The sequence below is a fragment of the Anomalospiza imberbis genome, chromosome 2 (genome assembly GCF_031753505.1).
Source record: "Anomalospiza imberbis isolate Cuckoo-Finch-1a 21T00152 chromosome 2, ASM3175350v1, whole genome shotgun sequence".
NCBI classification, from domain to species: domain Eukaryota; kingdom Metazoa; phylum Chordata; class Aves; order Passeriformes; family Viduidae; genus Anomalospiza; species Anomalospiza imberbis.
In genome coordinates, this window is record NC_089682.1 from 41,006,279 (window position 1) to 41,030,000 (window position 23,722).

Below are 23,722 nucleotides of genomic sequence, written 5' to 3' on the forward strand. Positions count from 1 at the left end.
TAGTGATGGTGCTTGTGTATCTCCATATGCCTGTTAATAAATGTGACTTTTGCTCCATGTCTGCTAGCACTACCAGCCCAGTGTCAGGACAACTGTGCGCTGCCCACACGTTTCTGTTACAACATACCATGTACACACCCTACCCCAGTTATTCACACCTCTACACACGCCGTCATCTGCAGTCCTGACCCTCTGCCACCAATGCAGCTCCCTGGGAAAGCTGGACATTAGTTCTACAAACCAACGTTTTACACCAAACCACTCAAGAAATGTCTTGAACTGGGGTGAGTTTCTTCCAAAACAGGCCCAGCTCATGGAGGATAGCTCTCCATACTCCCTGAGTAACATTTAGCTCTAAGTTGAGAGTGACTGCTAGCTGCCACCACAACTCCAACAGGGCATGCATACTAATGCTCTTGGACCGCTGCCATATCATCCATATATGCTTTATTACAGCTCATCTCCTTAACGTGCAAGACATTTGTCTTCAATTCTTTCAAAATGAGAAAGAAAAAAAAATCCCAATACTGCAGAACTGGTTTTAGTGCTGTTCAGACCATTTAAACTGGGTCACTGTAAGCTTTTCAAGCAGATGTTTGTTTTTACCACATACAAGTACAAGCATCAAGTTATTTTTGCCATAATTAACATACTTTTCTGGATTGTAAGGGCTAGAATTTTTAAACAATGATCAGGTAAGCCTCTAGCCACAGTTCTTCCATTTATCAGCTGAAAGTTTAAACACTAAAAATACAGCAAGAGCAGGTTAATCCCATTAATCAACTGACCAGGCTCAACTCTAGTCAGTCATGGGCAGCAGGGACAACAGACATGTGATGGGACAAACCCTAAACTTGACAATTTGAGTCCACAAATTCAAAGGCAGATCAATGGCCATGACTGACAGGAGAATAAGTAGATCTCTGAGACACCAACCAACCATCCTCAGAAATATGAATCTCTTCCCATTCCTTAGCTACCCCATGAGATCAAGGAGTGCAACTGAGAAGCAGCATCAATTCAACAGCAATGCAGGCTCATTGATATGTGCTTTTTGGAACAAAGGTACTGGACTAGAATATATTATTTTAAAGTAGTGAAACCCTTTGCCAGTATTATTTTGGAGATAAATTGTATGAACTGTCCCACAAAAACATGACCTGTCCTAGAAACCTGAGAATTAGTGGTGTGGAAAAAGAAAACAAACAAAAGCACCAGAGTTGAAATAAATGCATACTTCAATTAACTTGACCAATTATTCATAAAAATTTACGAACCCATGTGAAAACACGATTTGCTAGTTTTTCATAGTGATAAAGAACCTTCTCTGTTCCTGCTCTCTCCGTGCCCAGTTTGTTGCCAAAAAACGTATAGCACGAAACATCCCCACAATCTCTTTTAAAAAAGAATTTAACAAGCAATGATTACAACTTGCTGAACTCAATAATGTCCCTGTAAAATATGTCCTTTTCGTCAGATGTAAGACATCTTAACTCTAGTTCTGTGGATGTAAACAAAAACACTGATTAGACAGTCTTCTACCCTGAAAATAGGATTCATTTAAGAAAGAAAGTGTTCTTGGCAGTTGTTCCCTTGAGAGGGAAACTATGCCAGATGGTGAAGCTGCTTACCATGGAGGCTGGCAGGTAAGAGGTGAGCCCTGGGATCTGCTGGTCCCCCCTCCAGAGCAGCCACTAGTACAGCTGAGCACCTGGGCTACTCCTTTCTCTTGTAACAGCCAATGAGAACAGCAGAAACCAAACTGCAGATTTACAGTTCGCCATCAAGTTTTGCCATGCAAAACAAAACTTTTGCAACAGGCACACATAGTTGCAAAACCCCTGAAGAAACTCAAGACTTTTGCCATGACAAACTTGGCTTTTCATCACCAAATTTTTCTTTTTTTTTTTTTCCCCACAAGTTTACAGAAAAAACTTACTCTAGGAGAAGGTAATAGAGGAAGTATATTTTAAATAATCCACACTACATTAAAAAAAAAGGGGGGGGATGGATACAGCTGTTGAGGGCAAACAGGAAAAAATATTGGTTCTCCTTTAAGGTCTAAAGAAGGATGAAATGTCAACAAAACACAATAAAGGGTGAGAGTGACCTCAGATGTCTGTAATGAAGAGGTTAAAGGATCCAGATTGAATTCTCATCAAGAAAGAAGACATTCTGAAATAACAGATTTTCAAAGCACTGACTGAAAACACATTAAATATATCAGTCCTGCAGAAGTACCAAATGCTAAGGGTGGCAGAATGAATTACTGCAGGTGGTGGCTGAAACAGAATGCTTATGGAAGTTCAAGGAAAACCAAAATTAGTTTCTAAGTTAATGATGAAGCAGCAGCTTCAAATAGAGTCACTTTGCTTTTTGTTCACACATGGTAAATCTTATTATTGCATGCCATCATTTTAGTGCACCTTCTAGGTCTTTAATATTGTACACCATTTGCCTTTATTAAAAAAGTAGGTTGTACATCCATTTCATGAAGATGTAACAGTGATTAATCTCAAGTAGGAAACATTGACACCATACCAAACATGCAGCACTCATAATGGATCAGATTGGCGTTACCAAAAATCATATCTGATATGGAGTCAGGCCACCCCAGACCTCAGATATGAGTGAAAGGCATTCTGGAAAGGATGAGCCTTGGTACTACAGCTCCCCCAGGCTGAATCCCACATACCAGCCAAGGCTGACATCTTTCCCACCTCATTTTCCCTCCTGTGTTACACAAGAGGAATCATTACACAGTCCAAGGCTGTGAGACTATTTCAGCATTATTCTGTGCCTGCACGACAACATGAACACAGGCATCCAGGGCTCACTGAGCTTGGGCATTGTCAGAAGTTTGTCCTAAGCTCTCAAAACATTTGATGTTGCTTCTATCATTTTCAAGACCTGACTGAAGAGTAAATGTCTTTGAATATGCCATGAAAGAGACACGGAAGATAGACAGCAAAGTAAACACTACTTAAGGACAAGGCATAAATAAAGAAAAAAAATTTAAAAAAAACCCCAAAAAACACATCAAAAAGCACCCAACCCAGATTTAAAAGGAAAAAGGCAAGGATTCAGAGAAAAAAAAACAAAAAAAAAACAACCCAGATAAAAAAAATATTAAGAGAGCACACCACCCCAAACAAATAAAATTAGCAATAATACAATGAAAAGCAAAGAGATTACGAACTAAAAAAGTGTATCAGCCCAATACTTTTGGTCAGCTATGTTACATTATTTCCTACGTTTCAATCAGCATGCACGCACTCACCCAAATAGCTGTATCTGAATCCACATCAGCTTGGTTTTGCTACTCAGCTCCAGATGACATCCTTGTCCTTCCCAGAACTGAGAGACTTTGCTAGGGTTTGGTTATACAGCCTGCCTCATAACCCTGTGGATTTTTTGGATGAACAGAGGCACATTCTCCCAGACCTCTCCAACCACCCTAGTAGCATCTTCTTCAAGCCCTTCAAAGTCAGTGCCTGGGTCGCTCAGAGCCCCAGTACAAGAGCAATTCCTCAATGGCTGAAGATCAGAAAACACACATGAGGATAGGGACAAGACTTGTGGGGGGCTGGGGAGCATGAAACAGGTAAAAAATACTGGAAGAATAAAAGGAGGGAATAAGGAAAGTGGTATTTCCAAATATGAAGTGCCAATTAGGGAAAATAGAAGCGAGAACCATCTCTTTAAAAATGTAACTTTAGGCTTTAAAATACATTAAAGGTGAAGAATCAGCCTTACTAGTCAATTAGCTAGTATATATATATATATATATACGTATATATATATATATATATACTAGTATATATAGCTAGTATATATAGCTTTGCTGGGTATGAATTCAGCTGCTACTATTGCCTGAGCTTTCTCCACCCCCTGCCCTCCCCCCAATGACTGTTTCATTGTGAAAGAATTTAATTATTATTTTCATTACCAGATGCATACATTATAAAATGAGCCTGCACAGAGACAATGAGCACTTTAAGAAAATAGGTGCAATAATGAGAATGATATGTTTATATTTTTCTGCAATAAAAATGAAGACATTCTCAACAAGGCTACTTTTTAAAATATACTTGAATAAAATAATTCATAATAGTCATGACACTAAATGTGACACTCCTCCTTTTCTTAAAAAAGGATTAGTCCAGTGCCTTAAATTTTAATAGAACGTAAAATAAAATTATTTTAGGGTTTTATTAACTTCTCTATCAAAACCTTCCATAAAATTTAACTTGAATACATTCCACAATGATGGAATAGTAAAGTTTTTCTGTTTTGTTCTTAAAAAAAAAATCACAAAAAAAAATCTCTTCCAGAGGCATCAAGAATGCTGCATACCCAGGGAAAGAATATTGCAGCCACCATATTGGTATTCCAAATAAAACACCAAAAAATTCAAGAGAAAAAAAACCCCAATTTTCCAATTAAATACAGATACATGTGTCTATTTATTTGGGAGTTTTGCAGCATAAACAAAAATCTCAAAGCCATGAAGCAATAAAAACACATTTGTATGGATATAATAGAAACAACACAATAGTAACATCTGCATATTACTTATAGTCCAAAACTACTGACTTAGTAACAACAAAACCTGCGTTCTTGTGCTTTATGTGACCCTCTTCAACAACACAGGGCAACGCTCCAGTTTCACCCAGGAACCAGGTTCAATAAGTCATTTGCTGCCCATGGCCCACCAAGCACGCACGGGGTGATTTACAGTAAGCACCAGGGCTGTCACCAGCACAGACCCCCTGCTCTCAGTAACAGTGTCCCCATGGAGCTCATCGTGTGACTAGCTGTCACATCCGCACACACTCACCTGTAAATCAGTCACTGCTACGGGGGACACTTAATAAGCCACTGCTTCCAGCTCTTGGAAGTTTCCCCCTGCTCCAGAGCTGGAGGAACTGCTCACGTGCACTCACGTCTCACCAGGACTGTGCCTCCAGAGCTGGGATCCACCCCTGGTGTCCACAGGCACCAACACCAGAGCAGCAAGGAGTCACCATGGGTTGGCTCCTGCTGCCCACGCAGAGATGGCACAAGGGCCATGCCCTCACAATGCCTCAGCATGAATTGCTGGCCCTACCTGGGCAGACCTCTGGAGGCCCTGGAATGCCAACTTCCATTTTGGAAAGGTGTTGAGTCTTTACTCAGGTAGGATGGAGGGCATCTGACACTTAACCACAAGCCATAATAACAGAGCAACCATCTCTTCCCATTCTTAGATGTGGATGCCAAGCCAGGATTCACTTGACCAAATGAAGATGTTTACAGTGTAGGTGTCTGTATCTGAACAGGTCATGTTGGTCTCCCTTTACAGCCCGTGGGAAGAACTCGGCTCTTGGACTGAACTCCTCCTACAGAACATGTCAAAAGGAGGTCAAATGAATCACATCCCACAAGTGCCTGCTTCTGCTCCTCGCCCGACAGGAATTCTCCAAGATACCTGTTTCTCTTTGCTGGATACATTTAGGGCTTTCCCTCCACTTCCACTCAAGAGTTAAACCTTAATAACACAGGTGAGACAAAACCCACACTGTCCTAACATCAGCATAATCGTCCCAGTTTAAAAATGAGTAACAAAGCACTGTTTGTGTAAGTTCCCAGCATTTCCCACTCAATACAGAGGGTGCCTGATCCCGGGTAACACCAGTCCTTCGCGTAACTGCTTTCAGTTACATGACTCCAATTAGTGTGTTTACTTCAACATTATTTGTCAGCTTGCACTTATTCCTTCAGCACTTTTCCTCTCAGATGTCACAAGAATTGCCTGACTCTGGGTAGCAACTCTTCTCTTTAGAACAGAAACTTCTTTTTGTTGCCAGTCTTCAAAAAAGACTTACCAAAAGATCTCTCTCTTTAGGTGTGACCTATATATTTTCTTCTACCTTATTTCCTCAAGTTCTCAATTTCCTAAACATTTTTCTTTTTGTCCTACACTTACAAATATTACCCAGTATGTACTGAGACCAGTGAATCTTCATTTGACTTTGAAACAAGCTACCTGCTCAGGTTTATCACCTCCATTATCTCTTACTTTTGCTTGTAGAGTCCTCATTTTTACCAGATAGACAAGAACTAAAGCAATTAGTATTCTCAAGTTCCCTAATTCTATTTCTGATTTATTTCCTCACCTTTCCCAGAAACAAGTAACTTTTTTTTTCCTTACTTCTAACAACTAATTCCTCTTCTTTTTCCTCTTAAACCGTATTCCCAAAGCTCTCCAGAATCCAGACTGACAGGAAAAGGGTTAAAATGTGTTCAGGAAAGGAAGGTAACTAATTTTTTTTTCTATTCTGTCCAAAGCAGACATAGCAAGCTGAACTCCCTCATTCTGTAGGGCCAAGCAGTGTCTCACCTGAGTAAAATGTGACATGATAATTGACGTACTGTTAGAAATTGGTTCCACACTGAACTAACAAGCCTTAGTTGCTTAAGATGAAATTTATCTCCCCTCTTCCTTCCTCGTATCCTTCTATAACCAGAGTCACCTCGGCTGGCTGTTGAGCATTTGCCAACAAACCCTCAGACATGTTGCAGCAGCTGTAGAACAGAGCTTTTCCAGGCCAAAGTTGTGACTGTATTTATATTACAACAGTTCGTCGCTCCAGCTTTGGCATGCAGTTGCCATGTAGCACTCCAGACAAAATCCCTCCTCCTCAAAACTGCTTTTGTCCTGAACATTTTGCTTCGACGAACGGGCACAGCTAAGAAAAACGCACCAAACACCTTCCCCTGGGGCAAAGTGGGCCCTATTACAGCCTGTTCAGCTGTGAAACCTGGAGATGGTGATTTAAGCTTAAAGCACTTGGTGATGGTTTTAGTGGTTTGACAAATCTCTCCCAGCAAGAAGGAAACTTTCCATGCCTGGCTGTAGAGTGTTTCACATAGCTGAAAGAAAATAGCACTTATCTAAATTTAACTTGCCATACTTTTAAACTGGTCTGTGTGAGGAAACGTCTTTTGCTTTCATTTCATGCAAAACATTCAATTAAATTCTCTCAGGAAGAAAGCCCTTCCATACTAAGGCATGTATGCTATTTTTACTTTCACATATATTTCACCTATCTTCCCACATGGCTCAAGTGGAAAAATCTTGGTGCAGTGATTACAAACTCATATTAACCTGCTTTTCTTCCGGGGCAAAGGAGAACAGGAGATGCACTGAGCCATTCCTCATCTCCATAGGCAAAGAAATAAGATAGGCCTGGCGCAGAGCCCGCCCAGCGAGCCGACTCCACCAGACCAGGTTGGGAGCACATTCCACAGGCAAAGTACTTCTCGAAGAACTTCCTGCCAATGGCTACTTGACATTAAAAACTAGGATGATCTAGGTCAAGTATCCCAGTTGACATTAATTGCTATGTTGGATCAAAAAAAAAACCAAAAAAAACCAAAAAAAAACCCAAAAAAACCCAAAAAACCAAAACGGGCAGCCTCTCAGATGGAGCTCAAGTCACATTAGGCTTAAAAGTAACTGAGGCCAAAACCCTGAATTGCACCCAGAAGCCAAAAGGAAGCCAGGCAGCTGTTGAAGAACTGCCCGAGCATGTTCTTGCCGCTCCTGCCCGCCCTGCGCGCAGCTGCCGGCCGAAGCTGGGGAGCGCTGACCAAGGGCCGGCGATTCTGTGGCTTCACACGGAGGTCACAGAGTCACAGGCAGCCCCTGGGACATGCCACCTCCTGAGTACATTTCTCTGCGTCCTCATGCAGAAGGTTGGGGGCCTGCTGGCTGTACCTACCTCAGAAAAGCAAGTTACAAAACACTTAGATAAAAGGACAGGTGAAATGCTCCGGAGGCTGGTAAACTATAGTAGCACCTGCCTTTACTGCTTTATCTCTGTTTGCTGCTTCTTTTATCTCTACGTACTCTGAAGGTAAATCATGTGCTATTTCCAACTGGAAAGGAAAGATTACCTGGAAAAGCAAGTCATCTTTTGAGCGACCAGAGCACAAGACCAGGTGACTCAGTTACTCAGAAAATCCAATGCCAAGGAGGGTCAGATTCTGGAACAACTGCTACCACATGAAGGGTATGTCCTTCCACATATTCCAATTATTTCTGAAAATGTCTTACAGCAGATGAAGACAATTTTCAGGTACCTAATGAGTTCATGACAAGAAGAAACAACTCCATGAACCCTTTCAATTCATATAGCTGAAACAGAAAATAACTATGGGCTCATCTTACTTCTCCGCACACTTTGAACAACACAGCCTTTTATACAACCAGCATAAAAGGAACAAATTAATTTTTAAAGAGCAAAAGATGAAAATATATAGCTGTGCTCCATAACTCATAGCAGCCTTCCAAACTGTAATCAATATTTTCTTTTGCATTTAAGAACTGCTGAATCTTATTGCTTTTTAGATGTCCAAGTGCCAGAAATAATAATTTTATTATAGATAACTGTATGTGATTAGAGTCTGACTGTAATTTTTGAAGTTGTCTGCAAAGACAATATGGGTTAAGTGCCCATTTGTATTGTTATAAAATTTCTTTACAGTACTGTAATACAATACTCAAGTAGCAGACTCTGAGTTAATATTTAGCATAGAACTGATAACCTCATATAGACCCAAACAGAGCTGGAAAACCTAAAGTCTACAGCAAGTTCAACAGTATTTGTATTATTTTATTCAAAAGTTTAAAAATACAGGTGTCAAAATAGCTCCTCAAAGCAAGAACAATATTTAGGAAAAGGAACTTATCAGTCAGTGGAACTATTCATCAATTACAGCACGTGCAGTACTATGGACCATTGACACCTTATTTAGTCCATTGGCCATATAAAAAGGCTTTTTTTCCCCCACGTACAGGCTCTTTAGCTGGTAAAGATAGCTAGCACTTTGTCCAAAATTTTACAAATAACAGTCTGGGGCCAAGTACAAAGCTACGTCAAGAGTAATTTTCTAAAACCTAGCCAGTGCAACTCAAAAATAAATAATCAAAATCAAATAAATAACGACAACACAATGCAAATATAAAACATACCATCTAAAACATATTTACTTAAGAAGTTGGGGTGGTTTTTCTACTTTACAGATCAGATCCAGGCAGGGCATAAAATATTTAAATATTATGACAATCAAAATTAATCCTAAAAGTACTTGTAGGAAGAAGTGCATGGCACTTCTCCATGTATACCAACAGGAAGTACCACAGTCTGCTTGTATTACGCGGAGAAAGTCTGGTGACCCTCCCAGCAATTATGGACTAGAGCAGATCTTTCCCATGCCCATTGGGACATTAGGAAAAGGTTGTTCACTGAGAGGACAGTCAGTCAGTGAAACAGGTTCCCCAGGGAAGCGGTCATGGCACCAAGGCTGCCAGAGTTCAAGGAGCCTCGGGATGACACTCTCAGTCATGTGGTTCAGTGTAAGGTAGTCCTGCAAGGAGCCGGACTCACGCCACAAGCTTTATGGATCCCTTCCAAATCAAGACATTCCATGACTTTATACACATATTCTTAGTCATAAAAATGTTGATTACCTATTAAGACTTTTCAAAAGGCTTTTTTGATTAGGAAATATCCAAACGTGCTTTTTCTACCCCTTCATTCACAGAAGGGCGTCAATACTTTGTGATAGGTCTCCTGCAATCTTCAGAGCAGAGCTCTTGAATACCAGGAGTTACCTACAGAAATTCCTGATGCAGGCAGCTGCACAGATTAAAGATGGAAATGAGTGGTCTTCATAAATTCTTTTTTGTTGGTTTTTGTGAGTTGGTTTTGTTTGTTTAAATTAATTTTGATTACCAGATGCATTCAGAAGTTACTGTAGCAAAATCTGCCTTTTCATCCAATACTAGGCTAGAATAGTCATTTGTTAACTATGGCAGAGTTGTATTTTACAATGAAAGAACGTAAAACAGATGAGTCAGGGCTTGTGTTTTAATAAAATTTCCTTTAGCAAAACTGGAGCAGAATATCTCATAAACCTGATTCGGAAACATCCTCTACTTAAATACCTGATTATGCATTTTCTTTACTTTGGAAAAGTGCCAAAAAATAAAAATGGAAAAGAAAGACAAAATAAAGGGGCGGGGGGACCCCCAGAAAACTCTGAACACTGACAGTCTCTCAGAAGGAAACAGTCACCATTTTTTTCAGAGAATCACCTAACGTTCATTGCTCATTTTATTTATTAACTTTTACTTAACCCAACTCTTGTGGCTGTTCTTGATTATCTAAAAGGAGGCCCAGGTGAGCCTACTGAGGAGGGAGGCAGCAATAAAGTATATCAAAAATCCTCACTTTCAGTCTCCTGCTTTCCTTTACTTTCACTTGTGCTCTCATCCAAAGCCTTCCTTAGACATCCTCCAGCTCTCCCAACTCTGATCAGTAACACCACTCTCTTTTCTCATCCTGCAGTGGGCTCAGGAAATGAAGATGGCACAAACATTTATGCTTTTAATATGACAAATAACTGCACATCTTTGAAACTGCCCCTACGAAGGCAATACGACAGCCCATGCTTGTACCAGTGAAGTGGCAGGACTGAAACTGAGCTGTAATATAAACCTGTGTACTTTGTCTTTATCTGTAAGGAGTCACTTTTGCTATTCTCTTGTATTTCCATATCAAATTAAGTGAATATGCCCAAGCTTTCCCTCACATGTGCAAGGTCAGCCTTTGTGCAAGCAAAATCTCTCATTATTTGACAGCTGTTTAAAATGAAAATTCTGTACTGGGTGCTAGACCACTGCCACTGCTAACACTGAATCCTGATGGCATCATTCATTCACACAGGCAGCAGAGCTTCTGCCTCCACAGGATGAGCTCATGTTAGAGAGGTACTTTAATTTCTCAGGCTAAAGCACAGGTGCCTTCTAATCTCCAAGTCTAGCAAGAAAAAACATAAACATAAACACCAAAACAAGGGATATTTGCTCTATTGTTTCTGAATATAGACTGTCTGGTGAGAGGGTTACCTGTTGTCATACTTAGCCTTAGTTTGGTCCCTGTCTCCTCCACAAGCTAATCTCATGCAATGCACTGCCACAAAGATGTTGCCCTTCCTGCTAGTCCTATGCAAGCATCTTTTTCCAGTGTTCTATTGTTAAATAATGGCTCCATGCAACTAAAACCAGGTGTTTCTCAGTGCTGAACTGAAGTAATGCTGGCATAAGCCCGTGGGACCCTGGGATGGATCTCTTGCTACAGACTTCCCTTCTGGATGCTCTGGCCAACTTAAAACTCCACACATTTTAGCCTGTCAGATTTTAACATTCCCATTCTTACCCTGTTTTAGTGTGTGCATGTGGTTTTCTGCTCCAAAACACAATGGAGTGCTATTTCCAGCCACCATTTCTGTGCTCCTGTGTTACAAAACACTCATTAGCATAGGAAATGAAAACCACAGCCAGACTTGGGGGTGGAATCACTTGTTCCCTAGGTCCTTCCAGCAAAAGGAAACAACAATACCCAAACCACCAACTCACAGAAGACCCTGCAGTTTCACCATTTTTGTTGCTAAGTTCCCCCTGAAATTAGTACATAGTATGGGGTTAAGGGACTGACTCCTCCTTGGAAAAGGCACATTTACTGCAATGTAGCTATTAAAAGGAACAATTAAAACAAATGTTAGCTTATTAGAAACAGTGTGAACTGGTCACAAGCCCAACCTTTACCTCTAAAAAAGAGCTCACTTTGTGCAGGCAGTAGGGCTATTTCCCCTAAATTTAGGTGTGTTCCATTTAAGCCTGATGTTCTCTCACACTCTGTGTCAAAGCTTATGAGAGCAGGAAGCACAGAAAGCAAACCAGGACAGGTTTCCCTTAAAAATGGAATAAATATTTTTAAGCACCAGAAACATTAAATTTGGCATGTTGAAAGAGATGCAAACAGCTATCCCTTTAAAAAGCCTCTTTTAGGACCAAAGTATTTTACGTTCCCTTTCTCACAGCTATATGTTCACATGCTTTAATCTATTTTTAGAATGTCCTTCCTAGATTAATTTTTAAACTTGAGTCTGGACACTTCTCACCCTCTCTCTGCCCAGATATCCATGTTGAGTCTGTTCCACTACTGCAGGCTGCAAGGACATGGACGTCAACCTGCCACAGGTTTGCATCCTACCCTTTCCGACTAAAAGCAGAAAAAAAACAACACAAGGAGAGAGAGCCTGTAGAAAGGAACAGGGCACAGCACTTACAGGGCAAGAGCCATAACTTCCTACAGCAGGCATGCTATTACATGTACTTTCTGTCACAGTAGATGATGACTTGAAGCCATCTCATTAAAGGCTGCAAGGCTTAAAAAGAAAGAAAAAACTAGCTGTTCTCCAACTTTCAAGGAAAAGAGTATAAATAAGCATACCTGCCTTGATCTATAAAGTAACCAGCCCAGACACAGACTTGACAGTATCTCTCTAAGAAAATAAACCCACCATAGACCTTATAGGATAAATACATAACTAAACCTTATGGCAGTTCTCTTTACCAGATAGAATTCTGCAGCTTTAGCTATGTTAGCTCACAAATGTGACAATTTTAACCCAAGCCTGCTTATATGCTTTTATTTAGAAGAGTCTTGTACCTGAAAATCTGTATACATCACAAATCTTTTGAAAGGAAACAGATTTCAGGCAACCATTGATGTCAGTGTGAACTATTAAAGGAGTAGTAAGTTGCTTTAGAGTAAGCCAGCTCTTCCCATTCCATTTACAAGGATCTGGGAAAACCAATGCAATGGTGATTAAAAGGAGTGGGTAGGGGGAGAGGGATTTAACCAGCTACTTTACATAAGATGCTCAATGAGCAATTTTTGCGGACTAAAATTCAATCTGACATTAGTTCAGACCTCTGATATTTACGTGTGTAGTCCCAAGGAGTGGTAAACAGCACTTGTAAACTGAGAGGAAGCTGTGCCCACAGACCACAGTGTATCAAAATATCCAGCGCAGGTCAAATCCAGGCAAGTCTCCCAGCCATACCATGGCCACTGAACTCCTCAAATAAACTACTGCATTTCCAAACAAAAACGTGTTCTCCCACATTACACACGAACAATCTGCAAAGACTAAAGAGCATACACGAGGTAACCAAGGAGAGCTAATAAAAGCACAGATATTACATCTTTTTCTTCTCTTCTGTGATCTCATTTTCATAATTACCAGTTATTTCTACTATCTTAAGAGACTCACTTGTAAATAACAAATACAGGAACACAGTGCTGGAACACACCAGCACATGTATAGGGAGTCAGAACTCAGGAAAGTGAGTTTACGAATTATGTTTACACATTTTTAATACAGTCTAATGATTAAATCAAAAAGGAAACTAGGAAGGATATTTGCCCTTATCTTAATTAGCAAGGCTGTTTATGCAGGCTGAAAGGTAAGCATGTGTTTGTTTCTCCATCTCATTTTTATGTATTACAACTGAAGAGCATTGCATTATTTGAACTCTTGAAATTGTAAGTAGCTTCCAAACAATTTTCCCACAAATGATACTTTAAAATTTCACATTCGATCCATCCAAGCAAGACCTATTTTACCCAGAAAGAATATGGCTCTCACTTACCAGAGAGATTCCAAAGACTCAAACACAATTCCCTTCCTAAACGTCTATCAATACATTCTTTCCCCTAAAATTTCTACAAGTAAATTGCATCACTACAAGTTCAATTATACCATAAAGTAGCTTTTTGCCCTAATTCTTCCAAACAAGAATGTATGAGGTCATTTGATTGATACCTTAATTACAGAATCTAAATTGGGATTGAAAACCAACCAACAAAACAAAACCCCAAAACTGACAACACCTAAAAAGCTGATCACAGTAGGTGTTTCATCCCGGACAGATGGAAGGGGTTCAGGAACTGTAAAAACGGTCCCACATCCATCACTTCCCTCTCACTCTTACAAGTATTTGCTGTTCCCAGTATCACCAGCTCTACCATACCTGTTTGATGTGCCCTTTCACAGAGTCTCTCTCCTATCAACGTGACATCTGCAATATTCAGAAATATTGCAGTATCTTAAGTTACTTTCCTGAATTATTTAAACAACCACTGCTATTTCTACAGTGCAGTACATCCTGCCAGAGTTTTCTGAATCCCGAAGATGATGTCCACGGGACACGGACGAGCTTTTAGATTAAAAAAAAATAAAATTAAGACACATAGGACAGCTGCATCTCCAAGCAACTCTCTTTGCTCAGCAAGGTACAGAAGTGAGTGAGGAGATGACACACCCTGACTTGTGCCATCTCCCTGCAGGGAAGGGACCTTCTGCACAGGAATGGAGCAGGTCACCAAGGTCAGCAGCAGTGCCACGGAGAAACCTGACAAAGTCCACCTGCCACAGCACCAAGCAATAAGCTAACAAAAATTAGATCAGATAGCAGACCTCCAAGTGTTTATAGCCCATGACTCAACTTTCCCTCCTGTACAGTGACCTTTACAGAGGACAGGAAAAGGAGGCAAGCATGCTTATATGTTAAATTCATACAGTCCATTATCCAGAAGAGTAACTGGTATCAGAGGCTCCAAATCTACTTAAGAATCAGAACAGCAGTGGCCTATGATATCCCCAGAAGGCCAGAACAGAGGAAATTTGATTGTTTTTGTGCTTCTGGTATCTTGTGAAACATGCACAATTTTTCCTCAAAAAGTAACAACAAAGTCATAAGGTAGAAGACACAGAAGTAGTGTGATCATCAGCACAAAGAGGATATTTTAAGACCTGCCTTAACGCTCAAGTTCAGTTTTGCAGAGACAGAATGCAGCTGACATTTGCCTGGACAAGACATCAGAGCTAGAGGAGTACAGCACTGCAACCCAAAATACTCAGCATTACCCCAAAAATAGTGTCCAAATACTGTTCACTTCCTCTATCAAGTGTTAGAATACTCTGAAAACAAAAGCAGAGCAGGGTAAGGCAAAAGTGAAATTGCCTGGAAAGCCTGAAGGGCACACTGAACAGATCCTTTTTTCCATTTAGGAAATTCACAGTAGAGTATCACTAATGGTAAAACTTGAGGTCCAGAAGATAAATTTCAGCAAAGTAACCTTTTATGCATTTCAGATCAAAAACCAGTTGGGTTATATGCATGCTCAGACAGCCTTGGGCATATGACAAACAAGCTTAAAAAAAAAAAAAAAGTTTGTGAGCAAGCAGTCCAGACAGCAGTGCTCAAGAGCTATATCCACGAGACACGCTCAAACTTTCATGTTTGATATTGTAATCTAAAGACGAGCCAGAGTTCAGTAAACAGTAAATGTGATTCTGCACAACCTTGTTATCTTTTCATCTCAACAGTTAAACCTATGCGAGGGAGTGCAAAGAGGTTACAAAATACTATCAGCACAGTTTATTAAATGGTCTTTTTGCATTTATTTTGTGGCAGGATAAAATTTAAGGTAGCAGAGACTTAAACACCAGTAAGTCAGAGGACCAGGGCGGATTCTTGAAAAATCCTTTGGAGCTCCAGAGGCAAGATGAAATTTTTAGTCAAGAAATTCTGCACTCTTACATGGCCACTGTTTACCAGATTGAAGCAGTTTTGCTTTTAGTATGTTAGCTGAGCAAAAATGAATGGAAAAGATGCATAGAATGGCATAGATTCTTCCCTTACTTTTCATAAACAGGATCCAAACTAACAGATTATGGGGATTTTTCTGCTGGTTTTGCCTTTCCTCCCCATAGCCACACAGCTCTAGAGATCCATTATTCTGGGAGTTCTAGGACTTAAACATATGATCTTGGAATTCAGGTGAAATTTTGGACTTTGAGAACTCAACAGCACCACTCCTGATTTCAAAACTGAAGGATTTCACACTTATGTGTTGTGTTCCAACTCCCCAACGTCCTCAAGCCTTTTAGATCATTATATTCTGGTTTTGAACTTTAGTTTCTTTCCTTCTCACATCTCACCCAAAGAGATTTTGCTATCCACCTTCTGAAAGCACCTTTAGATCATTTCAATTTATGGTTGTTATTGTAAATTCAAGAAAAATCTGTCCTGTCTTCATGATTAGGAACAAGAGTACATGAAACCTTCAGCTCTTGCAAAAATGGGAGGGCAAGGGGTGCTCTTGGGTTTGAGTTGCAGAGCATCCCCACAATCTAGAAACAGTCAAACAAGACTATTCACTAAATTAATGAGCATTTGCAGGATATTGTTGCATAATTACTTTAGCACATAAAATTCAAGTAAACAGAAGAAAGTTAGCTACCTCAACAGTGAGAAGCCCACATGATTCTCGTTTGATAAGAGAAATTGCAAAAACTAAGTACTCTGCAAAATAAGGTAAACACAGCCAGCAGTCCTTGTTGCCCAAATGGATCCAGAAATCTGAGCAGACAGTTGTGTCCAGTTTCACACAGCTTTGTCCTTCCCCACCAAACTCAGTCCAGTGTGGGACTGGCAGAACACTCTTGCTTGGATCCCCCAACCCAGCAGGGAGGTCTGCTTCTCCATCTGGAAGCTGCAATCCTAGAAAAACACCATGAGACAAAAAAGGTGTGTGAAAAAGTTTTTGGGGGGGTCTTTTTGTTCTGTTTATCATGACACTTGTCATGTACTCATCTCTTTGCCAACTACAAAAACTCCTGAGTGGAGGGGGGAAAAAAAACAACCCACTCAGGCAAGCAATTTTTTCCATAAGCGATAAGCAAAACAACTACAGTCAATCAAAGTTGAAGGCTATTGGCAAGAAAATAGAGACCTAGGCCCAGTTCTTTCTATTGCCTGAGAAATGAAGGCAGAAGCCAGCATCTTGATGTTCTTCCCTGCTGTTTCGTGCTGATTTCTCACTGTATTTCTGCAGCAGTGGGAATAAAGACAAAAGAAGCACCAAAGAACAAAGCCTGAATCTCATTCTGGCAAAAACAGGGAGGGGGAACAAAAGACAGAGTGGAAGTGGATGGACTACTTATAGCAATTATTGTCAAACATTTTTGCACTTCCTTCCTTAATGTAGCTCCTTTTGTACACAAAGGCCTCCAAATAGTTCTGAGAGGTTCCCTTTGTAAAACAAGGAGAAAGGAAAACTGTAATAAGACTATGCAATGAAGATAAATTTTCCCAATAATGCAAGCATCAGGAAACAAGTGGAGGTCAAATAAAACTATTATTTGCCTTTTCAAACACTATTTTCTTCAGCTGCTAAAAAAAAACATTATGAAGCCATTTTACACAGTAAAATTTAACCTTCTATTAACCTTCCATATTAAGTAAACAAACCTTTCTAGCCAATAAGCATCATTGTGAACTCTGAGATGATAAGCAATACCTTAATTACATTCATTTACATGACTTTGAAATTGTTCCAGACCAAAGTCAACAACTACAAGGTCAAAGAGTATGGAAATCTAAAATAAGGAGAAATCCATAGTCGGCCAGTTCACAAGGACTGTGTAGCATCTTTCTAACCCAGTTTGCAAAAGGTCAGGGATACCAACCAAGTACTCACTTTCCATCAATTAGATCAAAAAAAGCAAATCCTCTAAGACACCAAAGACAAAGTCTATCTCTTCTTTTTTTTTTTCTGAAGACTATTCAAAGTCGAAAGCAACGGACACTTCAGAATTGTTTCTAATGCCTAACGGCCAACCCAGCTGTATGAACACCTTATGCAAATGTTTTATAATATTCTAAATGAAAGCCACAACATAAAATATACTTTTAAAAACACATTCATATCACTGAGAACTAGCGAATATTTGGTACAGTGCCTTTATACTTGGGAACACTAAGCTGACAAGTTGGCAACTTTTAGAATGCTACATGAACACCTTCATTGCTTCATCCATTGTACACCGAGAGTGGGAAATGCCAATAATGCTCAATTCTAACAATGACTGTTGCAAGAAACTTCATAAAGTATGACATGCCCTGAAACAGCAGAAAAGTATAGACAAAATCCATCCATTCCTAAGATATTAGATAATGGCTCAGATATGATCAACAGCAATCAAATTAGCCAGAATGGAGCACACATGCACGCTGCACTGATGGATCATTTCAGGATTACATTTTGTGCATTATAACCATGTAATTATTACTAATATACATATACAAAAATCTAAAGTACAGGTTTTGGATTTAGGCAGTCCAATATCAATACACTGCAGCTGACAACATTTTCTTAGTATTAAATTAAATAAATCTCCCTGCACCCTACTTTACTAGCCAAGCACTTTTTATACAACTCTCAAGCCAGCAACCTTCTGCAATTTAAGTATGATTTAGTGCAAGAGAAGCAATGAGTATTATAAAATTTATGCTTGTTCACCTTCTCTCCCCACAGAGAAGGGCAAGACGTTTTTTCATGTAAATATGTATTAGATCCAAATCATTTAAATAGATATTATTCCATAGAGAACATGATGCTGCATATGCCCATTTCAGCTCCATGTTACTAAATAAACTGCAAGATAATGATGTTGCCTTGCTCATCCTAAAGGACACTGTAAATATTTCTAGGCATTTTAAACAGAAGTAAAAGGAAGACACTTTCACAAGAAAAAAAGAAAAACTAGGGTGGCTCTTACAGAGCTTCCTAAAGTGAAGACAAGATACTGGCAAATTAGGAACTCTCGTTAGGAACAGGTCACAGCTGCCACAGAAAAAATATAGTTCAGGTACACAGAATCTTTACAGCACAAATAGCAAATCATTGCTATCATCCAGTTTCATTTTCTTTTAAATGAAGAAGGGAAATATAATCACATTTGCAAGGAGAAAACCAAGAAACTTTAGACAGGTGACTACTTCTAAAAGTTAATGTAGAAATGCTAAATGTAGGGTGCCAAATGCTAATTTGTCTCTAATACGTCTCAGTTATATTTAGCTACAAGTGTCACTGCTTGAATGGAAAAGAGACAGAACAGGGAAACCTTACACAGTGCCTTAAAAAATGAGAGCTTTAAGCATAACTTTTAGGTGAATGCATCTATCTCCCTGCTTTTCACAAAATGCACTGGAAGTCAATCAGCATCTTACACAAAACACAACTCAGGTTAACAATTTATTTCTAAACCATGTATATATTTAAAGTGAGGAGGACTGTCATTTGATTTGAAGCTATCACATACCATTTGGGCCACAGTCAGTTATCTTACAATACAGTCTGACCTCTACTTGATTTTAAAATAGGATAATCACCTTCAACTGTGTGTGAACCTTGAACATTATCAAAAACAGTTTTATTGCATCAACGATTTATTAATAGTCTTATATTAATAGTAATGTAACTTTGACTTTACAAAGTCATAAAGATGGTGAGAAACACAGTCAAAACTTATTGTGTGCTAGCTATTTTATTTCAGGCTTCTAAGGCAACCTCATGACACAATCAGAAAAACTATCCTGAAAGTAAGAGCTACAAAGGAAAAACAACAGAATACGCATGTGTCGTCCCACTTGAACAGCAGAGAGGAAGGATACAGACAGAATAATGAGTTCAGACAAGTGCTGAAACCTTTCAAGTACCAAAACTGTCCTGCAGCCAACTGTGCTTGGAATTGCACAGGTGTTCGTGCTGAGACAGGTAACCTCTGGACAGCACACGAGCAGCGGCTGCAGTAAGGAAGAGGCATGAGCCTTACGTGGGAACGCGCTAAGCCAGATTCCCCTTCCAAGGAAAGCACTGCAAAACGCCCAAAGCCTCCAGGCTCACATTCAAAACAAACCTGAGGAAGGAGGAAATGTTCCTCCCAGAATGTTTCTGGTTCCCAACACTCACCGTGGCACCCCTGCCACGCGGTCACTTCTAGAGCTGCTGGCCCCGTTGCACCACAGTTTAAACAAAGAGCGGCTAAGAAAGCACAATATTCCATAACTGGCATTTACAGCATTGGCCTTGGACTCCTAATCTTTACCAGACGGGCATACAAATCAATCTATCAGCTCATAAAGGTATGCTTTTTAACCTCCAAAACAGATGGGATTGGCCAGAAACGTCTGGCATGTCAAACTGCTAATCGAGGCTGCCCTTTGCACAAAATAACCCACTTAAGTTGAGGCATGGTTGCACTGTAACAGACATTAGTCTGTGGGAAACCCATTTAACTGTCACATACTCCCTCCACTCTTGCTCTCCCTTAATTAAGCCTAATGCCTTATGCTTTGACCTTTTGTTCTAGCCTATTAACCCTATCTAGTACAAGTTCAAATATGTTAAACCTAAAAGTTTGCTTTTAATATTAAATGCTAAGATACAGAAAGAGCAAGGGATGCTTCTCTACCCTTCTCTACCAACACCTGTGTTAGTCCCCAAAGACAAAATATGCTCGAACACTAATCAGTTTAACAACAAAAAAAGTGGAGTTACTTCCACTGGCATAGCCTACTTTTTCTTCTTCAGAGCGGGGCAAGGGGGAAAAAAAAAAGTGAAACTTCTGCAAGCAACTTCATATCCTCAGGCTTTTGGGTTTTTATCCAACAAGAAAAGCACATGCTATCAGCCAAGATCATACTGCACTCATTTGCTGTTCTCTGAAACCCATCATTAAAAATAAGACATAATTGGTTTACAGTGACCATTTTCTCTTCAATTAAAGGCTGCCTCTGCCAACTCTCCTCACACTGAGTCACTATCTTGTTCTTTTGACAAGATAGTTACACTTACTATTAGTATGTAATTCTCATATGCATCTTCAGGTGAGCTGCATCCTTTGAAGTTTCTCAGACTTGCACAGACTTAAAGACATAATTTATTCATTCTAGCTACACACTTTTCCTTTTATGCAAGCTCAACTAAAGCATGGCTGCCTCTTGCTCCACTATCTCTTAATTCACAAAGGCTACACAACATAAACAAGACCAGCAGATCTGTTTTTAAAGCAGTACTCTTTTGGAGAAAGTCTACCCTAAGGGTCCAGAACTCTGACTTAAACAAGAACTCTAATTCCAGTGACAATAAGAAACCTCTGATCAAGACACTAATGGACTCCACAATAAAGCTATTTACTGTGTATGCAAGCAAGCTTGGTATACCAACAGATGTATTCCACAATTAACGCTCATAACCAGTAAACAAACCTATTCCCCACTCCAAAAAACCAATGATGACTGCCAATAACTGCTTTATAATACAGGTTAGAAACAGAAAACAGAACGCAAACTGTGCGGGGGATTACCAGCCATGTGTGCAACGACACACATTCTCAAATCTTTAGCTTAAGCACCTTACTGACAAGTTGAACACTAGGTGGAACATCCTTCTTTACAGTTTATGCTTCTGCAACTCTGACTAAATAGAACTCCTTTTACAAAGAGGAACCAATCTTGAACCAAAGCTTTGAATTACTTTGAAGATGTGAAAGATTTCAAAAGGCTTGCTACCACAAAAGCCACTGTCTACTAAGTTCTATAAGAGACCATCTGCTGCTGATCACAACAATTCTCCAGTTTTAAATTGCTAATTAATTAATTATGTTCTAATTCCAAAGTGCCTCTCTTACTGATTCTGAGACCAGCAAGTAATACCATTAACTTTCCTGTAAATACAATTGCTCAGACAACTATAAAATACACTACAGCAACATTCAACTTCTTTTTTTGAAAAGTCAAATAGAAATAACATTGTGGGGGAAAAATGGATTTCCAGTCTGAATTTCTGGTTATTTCCAAAGCACTGATTCTGGTTAAATCCAAATCCCCTGCAATTTAAAAAGTGTATATATTTTCTAATGATTTCACTTGGCTATATTCTATTTTGTTGGAGATGCTCAAACAGCACTACACAGACCAATGCTGTATTTGAGTAAAGTCAAGCAACACATGGATTTATTTAAAAGAAGAGAAAAATATATCCTTGCATCTGCAATCTGTGTCATTAAAATGGATATGAGAAAACTCCGCAGGCTGGGATTTGGTATGACTGCCTCCAGCTTCTAGACCTTCCCTACTAATGCTCACAAAAGTTGCCACTGGAGGCAATGCAAATGAGTCCTAAGAGAGACAAGAAACAAAACAACAACTGCTTGTCAACCATTACATGCCCAAATTGTATTCTTTATGCTCATCAACATTCTCAAGTTCTTAGGCACACATGTAGGCCCACCGAGGACAGTGGGGCTACTCAAGTGAATAAAATGACTCACAAACTAAAGTGCATATACATAAGCAACCACTGGACAACACTTCCCTGGTATCAAAAAAAAATAGGATTTAGGAAATGGGAACCAAGGGAGCAGGTCCGAACAAAATGACAGCGATGCTAAATGTCTATGAGCCATGGTAATGCAATATCTAATAATGATTTTACTGTGACAGTCCCTTGCCACACAACTCAATTTGGATCTGTTTTATTTAAAAAATATGAGCGATGGTAACACAGTCAGTGTTATTTAATCTTCTCTTTCACTCTGAAATTACATGTAAATCAAGTTCTTCACTATTTAGCTACCTCCCAAACAAGTGGGCTAAATCTTCAGAACTTAACAGCAAATTACATACAAAAAGTTCAGACATGACAAAAATACTTATTTTTCTTTAATCAGCACACATATTAAAAAAAAAAAAAAAACCCAACTCTTACAGTAAAAGAGAGGGATTAACTTGAACATTTATCACTTCAAAATATATTAGAATCCTGAAAGGCTTATACATGGCACACAGCTGTCTGACAGCTTTGGCAAGACAAAGAACAAACCCCAAACCAAAGGGACTAGGTAAACAACCCAAACAAATGATTTACCTTGAATGTGGTTCCATTAGGAAAGCTCTTCCTTCAGGAGTCCAAGGATGCATTAATTTTCTTCCTCAAAAATTTCATGCTTGATCTGAAAAGAACAGCAGAAATCCCCCTATGAAATTCTACAAATCATTCCTTCCTACCTAATATGCCTTGATCTTGATCTACTTTCTTACTGTTGGTGTAACAGAAAGCAATGCTTTATTTTGTTTAGTACAAACTGCAAGTAACATTTTCATATCAGATGAAAAATGTAGTTCCAAACTTCAGAAATCAAAATCTTCCAGACAGAACCATGAGTAAAACTCGTAGAAACAACTCATGTTGTCTAGACTTGTACTAAGGGACATTATTCTGCAAGAATAAAAGCCACATTCAACTCTAAGCCAGAATCCTCTTTTCCTTCCTTTCATTCAAAAAACAGCTGTGACATGAAAGCCCTCCTTCCTATGTAGTGGTTACTGCTTCACACTTCAAACTTGTACCCATGAACATCAAAATCAGTTTCTAAAGTCTCCATCAATTTACATACACATAAGGAAAAGACAAGAGTATACTATAACAGGTGAGTGCAATGCTAAATGCAACAAAATTAGTTAGAAAAAGATAAACCAGCAGAAATTGTTAATATTTGCTTTTGAGAGATTTAAGAATCATATATAACACTATTTTATTTTAGTTAGAGAATGTTATCCATTACAATCCCAGCGTAAAAGTTCTTCTCAGCATTTGTCCATTATTCTTAAGTGAAATTTTGCTAAAGGTTGCAAACTTAGAGCTAGCCCAGATCATTCTTATTTCTACTATTTCAGCTTTGTTTTTGTGACAAGCCTCAGTATTAAAGGTCTTCGAGTTGCCACCAAAGGAGCAAGCTTATTATGCATAGAGTCAACTTCAAATACAATACAATACACTTTAAAAAATTAAAAAGAAGAGACTTTCTTCACCACTTAGCTGAACTTTCCCCTCCCTCCTTCTGCTTGGCAGTGGGAGAGTTCCTCTCCTTATTTCAACACTTTTAGCCTCTGTTCCTAAAAAATGCATTCAAA

General features: G+C 39.3%; 1 protein-coding gene across 8 annotated transcripts in view; it reads right to left on the minus strand.

Moving 5' to 3' along the window:
* NRIP1 (nuclear receptor interacting protein 1) overlaps positions 1-23,722 on the minus strand; it is a 73,448-nt gene that overhangs the window by 43,744 nt on the left and 5,982 nt on the right. For all 8 annotated transcript variants that reach the window (XM_068180638.1, XM_068180634.1, XM_068180636.1 and 5 more), the window contains exon 2: positions 22,677-22,761. The gene's annotated coding sequence lies outside the window, so the exon portion shown is untranslated. The remainder of the gene's footprint in view (positions 1-22,676; positions 22,762-23,722) is intronic.